Source organism: Aedes albopictus, chromosome 3 (genome assembly GCF_035046485.1).
Source record: "Aedes albopictus strain Foshan chromosome 3, AalbF5, whole genome shotgun sequence".
In the NCBI taxonomy this organism is placed as follows: domain Eukaryota; kingdom Metazoa; phylum Arthropoda; class Insecta; order Diptera; family Culicidae; genus Aedes; species Aedes albopictus.
In genome coordinates this window covers 283,315,460-283,330,180 of record NC_085138.1, presented here as the reverse complement: position 1 = coordinate 283,330,180, position 14,721 = coordinate 283,315,460, and the positions used below count along the sequence as shown (strand labels likewise).

Sequence of the window (14,721 nt, the reverse complement as noted above, 5' to 3'; positions counted from 1 at the left end):
CAGAAGTGTACGTACACCCGCCTGAAACGCGAAGCAGCAAAGGTTGCACTCACCAGGGTGCGATGACGTCACGATTTCGATTCCCGCATCTTGTACCAATGTTTAGGGAACCCAAATACATTGTCAATGGGGGAACTCAATTGATGTTGGCTGTAAACAATCCTATTGGGTGGGAATAGGGATGTCATATACGCGGTTGCACTGTTAGTGAATGCGTCCAGTACAAAGTACGTGTTGGCAGCCGGAACTGACCAGGTCCATCTAGGTAGTAATGTGACGATAGACAGGGATACCTTCGTGGTGGTGGAGGAATTCGTCTACCTTGGATCCTTACTGACGGCTGACAGCAATGCTAGCCTTGAAATACGAAAGCGTATCGTCAGTGGAAATCGTGCCTACTATGGGTGCCAGAAGAAGCTGCGGTCTAAAAAGATTCACCCGTGCACCAAATGCACCATGTACATAACGCAAGACATAACGCTAATAAAACCGCTGGATCTTTGCGGACACGATGCATGCAGGCCATGCTCGAGGATGAACTGCAAGCGACGCTTGCTAAGGACGATCTTCGGCGGTGTGTAGAAGAATGGTGTGTGGCGGAGATGAACGTAACGTACCACGAGCTTGCTGCACTTTACGGCGAACCCAGCATTCACTAGGTGGCCAAAGCCGAAAGGATATGGTGGGCAGGGCGTGTAGCAAGAACACCGGTTTGTTACCCTCAAAATTGATTTTCGCTACTAATCTCGCACCCTACTTCAATAATTTTCTTCATTTTGTATATTTTCCTGATCATCATCATCTCACGCTTCAATTCAAATTCTGAACTTTTATGATGAGCGATTTTTAGAAGTATCAAGTTATTTTTTCTCGCTACATTATTTGTCGTTGGTTCAAATTCTTCGAGATTGTTATTTTTTAATTTGTAATCGCTAAAGATTAGTAGAAAGAGGACCCACTACATTGTGACACCGAGACTCTCATATTTGTAAAACCATGCTGTGCTGCATTTACAATTTATGCATTTCCTTTGTGAGCAGTCTGTCAGTAAGCAACGCTGTTTCAGGTAATCATTTGTGGCAATGACACTGGCTTATAAGTAGAAAATACATTCGTAAAAAGTCATATAACTGACAATGAAATAGTACATCAAGAACCCAATCGATTGCGATTAAATGAAATCATTCAGTCAGCTTGATAAGCATGGATAATTATATCTGAAGTACATAACTTATTTTGATTTGTCTTACAATTAACAACCGGAAGTGATAAGCGGTCATTACCAGAACTTTGTCTGCCTGTTGAGAAACAATCCCCGCCGATAGTTGATATCTTGGAGATAACACGCAATAGCACAGGACAAAGATTTGTATTATTTCCATCTTTCGTATAAAATGCTTGGCTCGATGCAGTGGTACATATCAAATACATTTAGTGCATTACAGGACCAAGTGATCACAGCAACTTAGAATCCCATATATACCGTCAAAATGAACTTCAAGAAGCTGTTTATCTTCGTCATTTTCGCCGCTTTGCTTTTGACTGCCCAAACCGAGGCCGGGAAGCTGAAGAAGCTGGGCAAAAAGATTGTAAGTTGTTTATTTGTTACCTAAGTATCGTTCCCGTAAGCTTAACGAATGATTTACGTTGCAGGAAAAAGTTGGAAAAAATGTGGTCCATGCTGTCGATAAAGTGATACCAACTGTTTTGGGGCTTCAGCAAATCCGTGAAAACGAAAAAGAAAACAATAAAAACTAAGTAGAACTATGTAGTTGATATGAAGTGACGTACGATAGTGAATAATGAATTTCAAAAAAAACTTGTAAAGGTGTAGTAAACTGTATGGGTGCTTCTTATTTCCTCCATTGATTCTACATATTCTGCCCACTTCCAATGCTTGGCTTTGTCGGATCCACGGTCAATTTCAAGCATACCAGCATTTCCACAATCCACATTTTTAATGCATGTTCCCGATTCTAAGCCGCAACACGAAATTTTCACCTAATAAATTTTCACACTACATTTACCTGCATATGGATCGCACTTCTTCGGCTGCCACCGCACTAGTTTAATACACAATGATGTTTACACTGTTTTCCCCCCAGGTCACGTCCCTGCAAAACACCCCGTCCCCATGTAGTAACTAATCCTTCCAACTAATTTGTTTGGCCACGGCTTATAAAAACCTCAATAAATCGTTAGATTAATTATCTCTCGTTGACCACAGAATTGACAACATAGAATATGTATTTTCTGCTCCGTTCCGCATAAATCGGTCCCCCGGGGGGACGCGACCCCCGTTCCGAAATGCTGGGGAATTCATTTACATAATCAGCTCATTAAATTTATCACCACATTTCACTGCATTGACGTACCTCCGCGGGTCAATGCTTTGACACCTAGCGGCACTAAATCACTTTCTGGCCACTGACTGACCACCGACCGGATCGAGTGCACCACAACCTACGGGCAGAGCGTTTTTTTTTCTCCGTAGTCAATCCGCATTTTGTTACAGCAGCAGGTTGAATCCCTCGACGCAACGGGCGGTTACAAACGGACGAAAGTCCCACCGACCACGTCTATCAAATGCACGGCCGCTGAAGACTATCGTCCGTTCGCACCAAAACCATATTAGGTGGATGAATGGGGATCTGCTGAGACGGTTTGAGATTTCCTTGGGAAATCATTTCTGCAGAGAATGGAGGACGCTTGGTGATTTGTTTGGTAGGAAGCAGCAACATCCACAACGCAACGATGTGATGTGTCATCTAAAAGGGGTGTACTTACCTGTTCAGTATGTGATTGAGCTTTCAGCTGTCCACTCGATGTATAAGTATAGTTTTAGTGAGGATCGGCTTCTTTAGCCCCTGGAAGCATTTTGCGCAGACAACATCGAGACATAAAAATGGTTCTGAGCCGACAAATATAACAGTAGCGAGTGAGGGGTGCCGCTGTACCAGAGAAATTTCTAGAGGAATCAATACATAGAAATTCGAGGAGGATTCCCAGCAACAACTTCTAGTAAGTCTTTGCAGGAAATCACTAGAGGAATTCCTTAAGCAATATTACTGAGAGAAAACCTTAGATAAATCCCAAGAGCAATCTCCGGCAAATCCATAGAAGATGGCATGTAGTTAAATCTATAGGAGAATCCTGAAGAAATCTTCAGATAAATTACTAGATTAATTGTTCGAGTGATTTAAGGAGTAATTACCGGAGAAATAACTAACTCATGCATAAATGTCATTAGAAATCCCTAGAGAGACCCCTGGAGAAATCCCTGGATGAATCCTCGGCTGAATTTCTGGAGGTCTTCCTGCCAGAGTTTCTGAATGAGTCTGTCTAAGAGGAGCTCCAGAAAGAATCCCTATATAAATTTCTAAATTAATCCAAGGAATAATTTTATAAGGAATCTTTGAAAAAATACTTACAGATATTTCTGGATATATTCCTAGGGGAGCTCATGTACAAATTTATGGAATACCAGCAAGAATTTCTGGAGGAAACCTAGCAGGAGTATCACAGGGGATATCCTGAGAGTATAACAGTATGAATGCCAGAAAAAATCGCTTAGTGAAATATTTGAAGGGATTCTTATTGAAATCGACGGAAGCATTCTTGGAAGAAGTCTCGGAAGAATTTCTGTAGAAACAACAGAAAAAAATACTGGAGGAATCGCAACAAGAATTCCTGAAAGGGTTCCAATAGGAATTCTTGGAGGAAACTCAATAGAAATTCATGGTGAAAACTCTGAAAAAAAAAACTATGGCGAAATCCCTAGTTGCCATTTTGGAGAAATCCCTGGAAGAATCCCGGCATCAATTCCAGCAGGAAATCTACTGCATAAATCTCAGCATACATTCCGGGAGCAATCTCAGCAAGTATTCCTAGTGGGATCCTTGGAGGCATCTCTGAAAAGAAAAAGTATGTTTTGCATTTTTCCACATAGATACAGGGGATAGACAAAATGATCGGGACAGGCAAAATTTTCACTTTTCAAAAAATGTCCAATTAGCTGTAACTTTTCGAAAACTGCATCAAATATTTTAAAATTTTCATTGTAAGTTGATCAACTAGTTGTGTACCAGTGGACAAAATTTCGAAAACATCGGGCTACTCTGTGCACGAAGTTATAAGCATTTTAGAAAAAAAAGGTAAAACAATGCGATAGCCAACTTTGAGCTGTTATATCTTTGGATTCAATGATCCAAATGCAATGAAATTTTGTCCATTTATGACTTATATAATGAGCTCTGAAAAACGTTTGACTCAACTTGAAATTATTAACAAGAGAAAAAGTTATAGCGATTTCTTTAATTTTATGATCATTCAGTCAATTGGTCTAGTTCTAATATGCACCCCATTACTTTTTCAATAAATTGCCGGATATGTTGTTACTTTCTTCCAAAACACATCTGTATTCAAGACAATTAGAGGGAATTTAAATGAACTATAATGAGCATTTTGAATTTTGAAACGATGTTGAAATTTAAGAAAATTTTGTGTTTTATTAGAAAAATATTCGAATCGTTATAATTTTCGTCCGTGTTAAGAATTTTAGGTCAAGTCAAAAGTTTTCCAAAGCTCATTGTATAAGTCATAAATGGTCAAAATTTCATTGCATTCGGTAGATTGAATCCAGAGATATAACAGATCAAATTTAACTAGCGGATAATTATACCTTTTTGTAGAATATTTATAACTTCGTGCAGAATAGTGCGATCGTTTCCAAATTTTGTCCACCGATACACAACTGATTGATCAACTTATAATATTTTTTGGATTTTTCTCCGTACAAGTTTTATTCGCTACAGGTTATTGAAACGCTGAAAAATCTTTAAAAACAACAATTTGTCCAAAACTTTAATTTGTGAGATGTTTTCATTCTACAATATTTTCAATAATGCTAAATATATTTCAAACTTTTTCAGGCTGTTCTAAACTTGGCTGTATTGTGAAGATTTGATAGAAGAACCGAAATGATAAGACCAAACGTGCTTCGAGATAAAGCATCCTGAACGTTTATAGTTAATTTTCGATACACTCTTTACAGTGAAAATTTGAGAATATTTGGTGCACTTTTCGAAAAGTTACAGCTATTTGAAAATTTTTTGAGAAGGGAAAATTTTGCCTGTCCCAATCGTTTTGTCTATCCCTTGTAGATAGAAAAATACAAAATAGGAGGAGAGGGACGGGCCAGGGATTGAACTCATGACCTTCTGCATACGAATCAGAAGCTGTAGCCACCAAGCCCGTTTTTACTTACTCGATACTAAATCAACAAATTAAAAAAGTATTGTCGAATCTTAAAAAAGTCGGTTTCGAAAGGGTTGCACTCCGGCCTACATCTATGATAACAAAAGAGGCTGTTTCAAATTTAGACAACCGACTATTTGCTTATACTAGCTAATCTAATCTAATCTAATCTAACACATACGCAGCCAGTACAAGAAAGCATCCTGGAAAATAATCGGGTTAGATTACACCCGATCATTTTTCTTGTCAGTATTGATGCTTGCAGCATATCGATGATACAAGCATCAAAGCGGCCAGGCCTACTGCGTAGCGTTTACCGCAAAGATGATTCTTTGAAATGATTCGATTTACATGAGTTCTTAAATGTTTCAAATCGGATCACTTCTCGAATCTACAGGGGAGGAAGGATGCGTGGACATACCGTACCAAACGCTCCAAAATTTGATAAGTTATTTAGTTGTATAAATGAATGTAATAATGGCACATTAAAAAGAAGTATGAAACGTTCTCACCAAGTTTAGATCGTCCGTGAACCCTTTCATTGAGAAATGATATTTCTGACGTCCGTCCGGTGGCTTGATGTTGGCAACAGGATTCATTTCGAAGGCGACGTTTGGGTGACGTAGTGCCAAACGGCTTATCCAAGCCGAGCGATGAAAACACTTTTTTTCTTCCACTGATAGCTTTTCAACACGAAAATAAAACCAAAACTAACCAAATTGAGCCCGGCACCAGAAGCAATTATTATTATAAATAGCGCAGCATTTATTTCAATGTAATACGTTGATATGGGAATATTTCACATAACTCAACTTCTCTTAACCGAGTGCGGCGGGCGGAACACCAACCCAACCATCGACGTCAAAAGAGTTCGCATCCATCGCACCATCGTTAGGAAAATGTGGTACGGGACTTCACAGGGATCTACTTTTCACTCGCGGAATAACTGCCCGGGTGGCGTAGTGCCGCACAGATCGCTAAAAGAATCGCGGAAAAACTTTTCACGAACACACAAAAAATGCTTGACCCGACTATTTGCTTATACTAGCGAGGACACAAACTTAGAGGGAACATAAATTTATAGGGGTGGATATACTGTGACTAAATTCATAGTATCACTTCTGTTGTGAGCGAACCTCGCCATGTTTGGGTCGGATTTAGGGTGAATCCGGATCCAATTCGATCAAATAAACGATCGTTTTGACAGAAGTTAGGCCGGATCTAGAGCGAAAATAGGTTCGCTCCACGAATAAATGAAAACGACATTAAACATGGTACCGACTATGGAAAACTCTCTTGAAGGAAGCTAAAAATACCTTCTGAAACTTCCTGGTATGCCCTGAAGCTCCTCTAATACCCCATGAAGTCACCGGGAACATCTTTTAAAACTCCGATTCCTACCTGAAAACCTCCCGAAATCTCTCTGAACGCCCCTGAAATCCCTGGAACCCGAAAAATCACCTTGAAACCCTGGCGATCCTTGCAACGCTTTGAATCACCTCGAAGCCCTCTAAAATTTTTCTACAACCCCCGGAAACCCTTTGAATTCCTCGGAAACCCCGTGGAGCCTCCTGATACTCACTGGAACGACCTAAAATCTCTCTGAAACCCTCTTAAGACCTCTGTAATATGCTGTGCCTCACCTTCCATATCATCGAGAGCATGTCGAAACGCGTTCAAACAGACGCTATTTACACAGACCCGACTGCAGCTTTTGACAAATTGCTCCATCTTATTGCTGTAGCTAAACTAGATCGGCTGGGGTCCATGGCCCCCTCATGCAATGGTTTCAATCTTACCTCATTGGTCGGCGCCTTTTTGAGAAAGATTTCATAATTGCGGAAATCACTCAAAAGGGCTTTTCTTTCTTTCAAAATTTGTAGTTAAAAATGAATAACAAAGAACAGTTTCCAAAAATCGACAAAAATTTATCAAATTTCGACATTGGTTTCCATGAATTTTTGGTAATCTCCACCGAACAATTTGTTCATTTTTACCGAACTTCCGTAAAATTCTTCTCAATTTCGATAATCTGGACCTTCACAGAAATAAAACCTTCACAGAATTAAAAGTGATTTTAATAAAAAAAAAAGATAAGTAAAACCAGTACGTAAAATGCGTGATAGAATACCTGAATTCTATGGTGTTCTGTAGTGTTGAATGAAGACTGGTTGTATTAGAAACTTGCACATGCACATTTTAAGTTCTGAACACAAAGAGTTCACCGAAACTGATCACTCGGGCAATCCTATTCTGACTTTTCTAAAATACGAAAAGCGCACTGTTAATTTAAAAATAAAAATATAAAAAAATGTTAAATTAAAAGCTACGTAACATAAGTTTATCGAAATGTATCAAAGCAATGAATGTATTATACAAACAGTCAGTCTAAATATAATAAAATGGCTTATGTTTAAAAAAAAAAACGTGCTGATGGGTCGCCAATTTCTATAATAATCAAAAGTAGGTCGCAGGCTGAAAAAGTTTGAGAACCCCTGGGCTAACGGACGTTTAGGGGAAGGTGGGGTAATATGCACCCCCTAAGCAAACGTGGCCCCATAGCTAAGATTAAGATGATTTTATGGGTGTCTTGCGTTTTGAAAGTTAGTTTACTTATGTGACTGAGAGACGCCAACTTTTGGTCCGTGTGATACCAATTTTAGCAAATCAAATTAACAATTTAAAAAAGTGTTACGTTTTGGGTGCTGAAAAACTGTTGGTGGCAAAACGCACCTTGAGGTGGGGCAATACGACCTCTGGCATTTTCCGCTTTGAATTCTAATGAGATACCAGGCGGCTCCATCTTACTATTTACGGCAGCAAATGGAAGAAGTAGGAGGCGGATGGTAGTTAATAGGTTGATTCCATATAATCAGCGCGCAATTGCTTAAATTGCGTGCGCTACAAATTAGACAATCTTTCCAAATGTGGAAAATCATCGTTTTAAGCGGTTTTCATTCGAATATTCTTTGCATTCTTGGGTTTGTCTAGCTCAGTTTTACGTCTGGTTTGCTTGCATCGAATGGAACTTTACTTATATAATGAAATAGCGTGAGGGCGTTTTGCCCCGGGGGTGCGTATTACCCCAGGTTACCCTACTGCCTTGAATCCTTGTACTGTGCCCTATCTCGATCCATACTAGACTACTGCTCGGTTGTATGGAACCCGTTTTACGATAACCAGGTCGGAAGGATCGAGTCTGTTCAACGACGGTTGTTTAGGTACGCTCTTCGACGTTTGCCTTGGAACAATCCATATCGTTTACCAAGTCATGAAAGCCGCAGCCAGTTGATCCGCTTGGAATTGCTGTCGAGCCGTAGAGATACTGCCAGGGCTTTACTGATATCAGATATTCTGCAGGGACGCATTGACAATCGCTCTTCGGAGTCAAATAGACATCAAGTTAAACGATGCAAACATTGGGCTGCCTACGGGAACGTCCGTAAAAATCCTAAAGCTACCCGAAACTCCCTAAAATTAGCTAAAATCCACTAAAATGCCTAGATACACCTCTGAAATCTCCTTAAAGTTCTTCTAAAGCCCCCCTTGAGAACTCTTGAAATACATTGATAAGCTTTAACCGTAGTGTGGCCAGCAAAAAAAAAAACACCCGTAGAATGCCGGCAGGGTACCCGGGTACCCACGAAACTGAAATGATCATTTCTCCGTCAATTTTCCACCGATTTTAATTTTGTTTTTGACCCATTCAACTCACAAACTCATTATCTATCAATATAATATTTGGTAAGACCGGTCCGATCACCATGGGTGCCGGGAAACTCGGATTTCCGGGCTTATGTTTTTATACAAAACAATGTTCGGAATTTTCGGTAGGTTAGTGGCAATATCGGTATCAATCATTCTAAAATTGCTTTAGCATATAGTATCTGAGCAGCCTGGGATCATAAAACGTGTTGACTTTGTAGCTGCGATTTCGGATCAGGCTTCCCGCGGGGCCATGGCTGGCAATGGCCACTATACGGTATCCTAGGCTCAACAACGTGGGATTCAATATGGTATATTGACATGCTTCAGCAAATACAGATTTTCCGAAAACTACACTCATCAGATCGGCGCAACCACATTTTCTAGATTAATAATGAGTTTCTGAGTTGAACGAGCCAAAAATTTTCAAAATCGGTGAAAAATTGACGGAAATATGATTATTTCAGTTTTGTGGGTACCCGGGTACCCTGCTGGCATTCCACGTAATAAAAAAACAGAGACCTCCCCCCCTGCCCTCCTCGCTTGGGAATTCGGTCAACCCCATTAATAGATATATATTCACGAGTTCTAAGATCTAGCACAGTTTCAACTTCCTACTCTCAATAATCATAAAAATATCCAGATTTGAAATCGAAAAAGGTACCCGGGTACCCTGCTGGCCACATAAGGGTTAAAGTCCCCCAGATATTTCTTATAAATCCCCAGGAAACTTTTTTAATACCCCCGGAAACTCCCTGAAGTTCTCTAGAACCTACTGAAATGGCTGAAATGCCATGAAACCTCTCTGTAACATCTCCAAAAGTTCCCTGAAACACTCCTGAAGCCCCCTTATATGCTTTCATACTCATATAAAACCCCCTACGAATCCCAGAAAATTCTTTCAAGTAACCGGAAACTCCCCTTGAAACCTTCTTGAACCAACTTGAACACCTTGAGATGCTTTTAAATCCCTATGAAGGTCTCTTGAAAGTTAATGTTGAACACAAAAGCGAGAGTTTTTCAACGTGTTGTACAAAATACAACAGCGCGCTCGCTCGAGGGTTAATTTTCCTGAGCCCTCAACACCTGTGCAATGTTTTGAAACTTCTCTGAAAGCCACCTTGCTCATCTGAAAGCGCTTGACACCACCTGAAATCCAAGAACTTAGAATCCTAAAAAAATACAGAAAGCCAGAAACGATTGGAAACGCTTCGGAAATGCCCCTGAAGCTTACCTGAATTTCGCCTTTAACCCCATCAAATCATTCTGCAACTCTTTCAAGAATCTTCAAAAAGAAACTGTGGCAATAATGAGAGAAGAACCCAGATTAATCTTTCTATTGGTGATAGTGCCTTTCTCGTCATGATCTTTTCATCGATGTAAGCCAAATTGTTCCGGAATCCTGCGAATTCCTTATTTAGAAAAGCAAGAATTTCAATAAAAAACACACTGCCACGTTTAATGCTTCCTGTGAGCTATTCGCTTTCTGAAGGAAGCACGGCACAAGACAACGGATAAGCACGCAACGCTGTGTGGTACAGCCGAAAACTTTTCCTGACAACTGCGGCGGGAATCAAACACATGCTCCTCTGCACGATGCGACTAAACTAAAATTTCATCAAATCCATCATCAAATTTTGAAACTTACTGATGGCACATATTCTTAACATATTTCGAGGTTATGCTCAACGTATAGACAGAGCTGACAAATATCGGACTTTTCACTTTTATATTTAACCGCTTTAGGCGGGACACCCGGAACCGATTCCGGAACACTGCCGTTAGATTCAAATGTGATCTGAGCTTATTTTCTTGCTAACCGTTCATCATGATATCGGAAAAAACGCGATTCGAAGTGTCGCATGGGTTTGGTAAACTATTAAAATTGACCATTTCCAGCGGAACTCTCGGAACTGGTTTGGAACACTACCGGTTGTCCCAAATATGGCCTGAGACTATTTTCTTACATACCGTTCATTAGGTTATCGAAAAAGCCGCTATTTGGTGTGCCGCATGCACAGCTGAGATTTGATGTGTCGCATGCATAGGTTTGGTTCACTTTTATATTTGGCCACTTTCGGTGGGACACCCGTAACCGGTTCCGTAACACTGCTGGTATAGTCCAGCGGGATTCTCGGAACTGGTTTGGAACACTACCGGTTGTCCCAAATATGGCCTGATACTATTTTCCTGCTTGCCGTTCATCAGGTTATCGAAAATCCGCGATTTGATGTGTCGCATGCATTTTGATGGGCTTGATGGGTTTGATGCATTTTTATATCTGCGCCCTTCCTGGAAACACATAAATGGCAATAACTACGGAACGGTTGGACCAATTCAAACCATTTTCAATAGGAAACAATGGGACCAGATTCTGTGTCAAATGAACTGTCGGTCATTGAAATCGGTTGAGGTTTACTGGCAAACTAATTGGACACAAATACCGACTCTGATAAGTACCTGATGATGGTCAAGCTGCGTCCACAACTTTCCGTTATCAACAATATACTGTAGCGGCACTGAGTGACTGAAACAACCGGATGTCGCTTCAGCATACGCGCAGAACCTCGAGACAGCGTTGTCTGACGAGAGCGAGCTCGATGTAGTCTCTCTATAGAGGACTGCTGGAGTACAGTAAAAACAGCCACAACGACACAGCCGAGAGTAACATCGGGCAAGATAGAAGGAGTTGTAAGAACGAATGGTTCGACGGGAAGTACTGAGCGCGCGCTGCAGTAAGGAACCCGGCAGAACGTGGAATGTTACAAATAGAAGCGAAAACAGCAGACCTGCCTCTTTTGGGATAAAAAGCACCACCTGGAAGAAGCGTGGTGCGAAGAAATGGAACTGCTGTGTCGTTCCCAAGAATCACGGATGTTCTACCAGAGCTCAATGTATCCCGCAACAGCCTCGTGCCGCGAGCCGAAATGTGCAGGGATAAGAATGGAAGCCTCTGATCGGACGGACGTGAGGGGATCGAAATGTGGATGAGCACCTGAATGGCGTGAAGAACGTTGGTATGTGTGAGACCCCGGCAACGAAGAAAACGTCTACGCCAGTACATCAAAGCACGGAAATGGTCTAACTCCCACGCTGAGCGAAGTTAGGGATTGAGATGCCATTCATCAGCTTAAACCAAACAAAGCAGCTGGTAAGGATGTAGTATCGTAGCTGAACTCATCGAGATCAAGCCCAGAAAAGTTGGCTTTAAATCTGCACCGAATGATAGCCAGGATTTGGGAAACCGAACAGCTACCGGACGGAAATGATGATCTGACTCATTTACAAGAAAGGCGACCATTTGAACAACTTCAGAGCATCACCATCACCATTATGAATGTCGCCCCGCCTATTAAGTGCAATCCCTGATCATCTTCCGTCGATGGTCTCGTAAAACTAATGAGTTCGTGAGATGTTATCAAACCAGCTTCATCGACGGCTGGCCGACAATGGACCAGATGTTCACCGTACGCAAATTCCTCCAGAAATGCCGTGAATGTGTTGCCACAAATGTTCTGTAGTGCAAAAAATGCATGTGGTAAAAAAAAATCCAAGAGGTCCCCTAGGGCAAACCATTCGTTGGATTGTCAACCTGCTCTAAACATTATTAATATAGCCAATTAATATCATGTACTATTGCATGCCAGTAGATTGGTGGTAACAGATACCAAGGGTAACCACATTAGAACACAGTTTAGGTAAACAACATGCATCATCCTGCAGCATGCTTTCCTCAAAGTGTATTCATCACATTCCTGCATATTTTACTTCTACCAATGATACATCCAATATACATGAACCGTACCATAACTCACCAGTAACTGCCATTCACCGAGGGCCATGGGCTGTTCAAAGAAACATTCGGACCAGTTCTTTTTTTTTGATAACTTGTTCACATCGAGTCCTTCGCCTTATGGCCGAGAAGAAGCCCAAAGGAAAACTCCACTGAATTCATGCAGCACACACCATTCCGCTGCTCTGCTAGTGCCGTTGTAAATGGCGGTGGTTTCGGGCCGTTGCATGACTTATGGCAAATAGTAGGTGCCCGGACCCGCATATTGCTGCTGCTAGCCACCACGACGATGCATGTCCCGGTTGCTTCTTGGACCAAAAGCGAGCCGAAGAAAGCACACAGCAACAGCAACAGCAGCAGCGACTCGGGGAAGAAAACTTTTAAATATACACATTTTCTGCATGAAAGTTTTGCCATTGTGTTCTCGGGATACCGACTGGATGTCGTTTTCGGCGGGGTGCAGATATGGTTAGATTAAAAAGGACCTTTGTGTGAAAGGGGTTGGAAGGGTGCAGCAACTGGCAGTGATTTACTTCCCAACTGCAGTCTGCCGTGACCTCCTTGCTTGCCATGGTGGGGCCGGTAGGTACTTAGTCTCAGCTGGGAAATGAATGTTGTGCGGATGTGTATTTTGAGCCGAAGTTAATCGCGATTTAATTCGGTCACCGTATCGGCGAGGCGACGGACGGCTGACGACGACGTCGACGTCCCTGGTGAAAACATGTGACATATCGTGAGAGTAATCGTGTGTTCCTTGCGTAGTTTGGGCAGACCTTCAATTTGATACCGTGCCAAGATCCTGGGCCAACTGGAAATTAATGGGCTCCTTTTGGTCCCACCGCCCTGGGGTGGAGAACAACGACCCGGACCCGGAGGAGCCAAAGCTTTTGTTCTAGCCGAGCATGTATTTTAGATTTTTGCCTATTCTCCCGGGACGACGACCGTTGGGTGCGCCATTGTCGGCTAATGACTAAATGAATTTTAATGGCGGGTCATAGTTTAATGTGGGTTTAAGAGGCGAGACCCGATTTTAAAATGGTTCTTTTGTGTCGCACGATGAAAAAGAATAGTTTAATGACAAGAATCCTTGCATAGAGAGCAGGTTAAAACTTAATTATACGAGACCGACGATCTGGAGCATGTTTTGTGGTGCAGTTGCACCGCTGCATAGCAAAAAAATTTATGAACGCGTAATTAGGGACATTGCGCAATGACTTTATTTAACAGAAGCATCATTCTCAATGGTTAAATATTTATTTATTTTTACTAGATATCTCAAACGTTTCATTGCAGATCCTGGAAACACATCTTCTTTCACTTCCAGAATCGTAATTTTGGAATGCATATAATCTACAGAAGGGTCCAAAATAGGCAACATATGGAATTGAGGGTGGAAACTCAGGTAAAATATCTTATGGGCGCCCATTAAAACACTACCCTCGGCAAAGACTGGCGCTTGAGTCAAGCTATTTAGAACTGTAGGAAATGCCAATGATGGGTCTCTTTAGGCCGAAGGTATTCAATTGTATCGAATGCAAGCAGTTTGGTCACAGTGATAGCTTTTGCGACAACAAGCCTCGTCACACATGCACATGCAGCCAGGCTCATTTAGAGGACTCTTGCATACAGATACTGTGGGGGAAATCCACACGACTTGCAAGTTTGCCTGGCTTACAAAAGACGCATTCGAAATGAGAGTCGCTCTATAATAAGGCGCTCCAAGCAGACATATGCGGAGATGGTGAAATCTTTTAAAACACCAGAATCCGTGTCTGAATCAGCTGTCCCAGTTGAAAATCCCTTTCACGTGTTGTCTTCTGATGATCAGGACGATGACGAAACTGATGAGGGTGGAACTTCTTCGGAGGTACACGCACCTGGCAAAAGGAAGTCATCATCTTCCCCGGGATTGCACCGAAAGGTTTTTTTGAAATCTTCCCTCAAAAGTTTGCCAAATATGAAAGGAG

General features: G+C 41.6%; 1 long non-coding RNA gene across 1 annotated transcript; it reads left to right on the top strand.

Moving 5' to 3' along the window:
• Window positions 1-942: 942 nt before the first annotated feature.
• On the top strand, window positions 943-1,827 carry LOC134291265 (uncharacterized). Its single transcript, XR_009999003.1, has 2 exons — window positions 943-1,589; window positions 1,654-1,827. It is a non-coding gene; the product is annotated as an uncharacterized LOC134291265 (long non-coding RNA).
• Window positions 1,828-14,721: the final 12,894 nt, after the last annotated feature.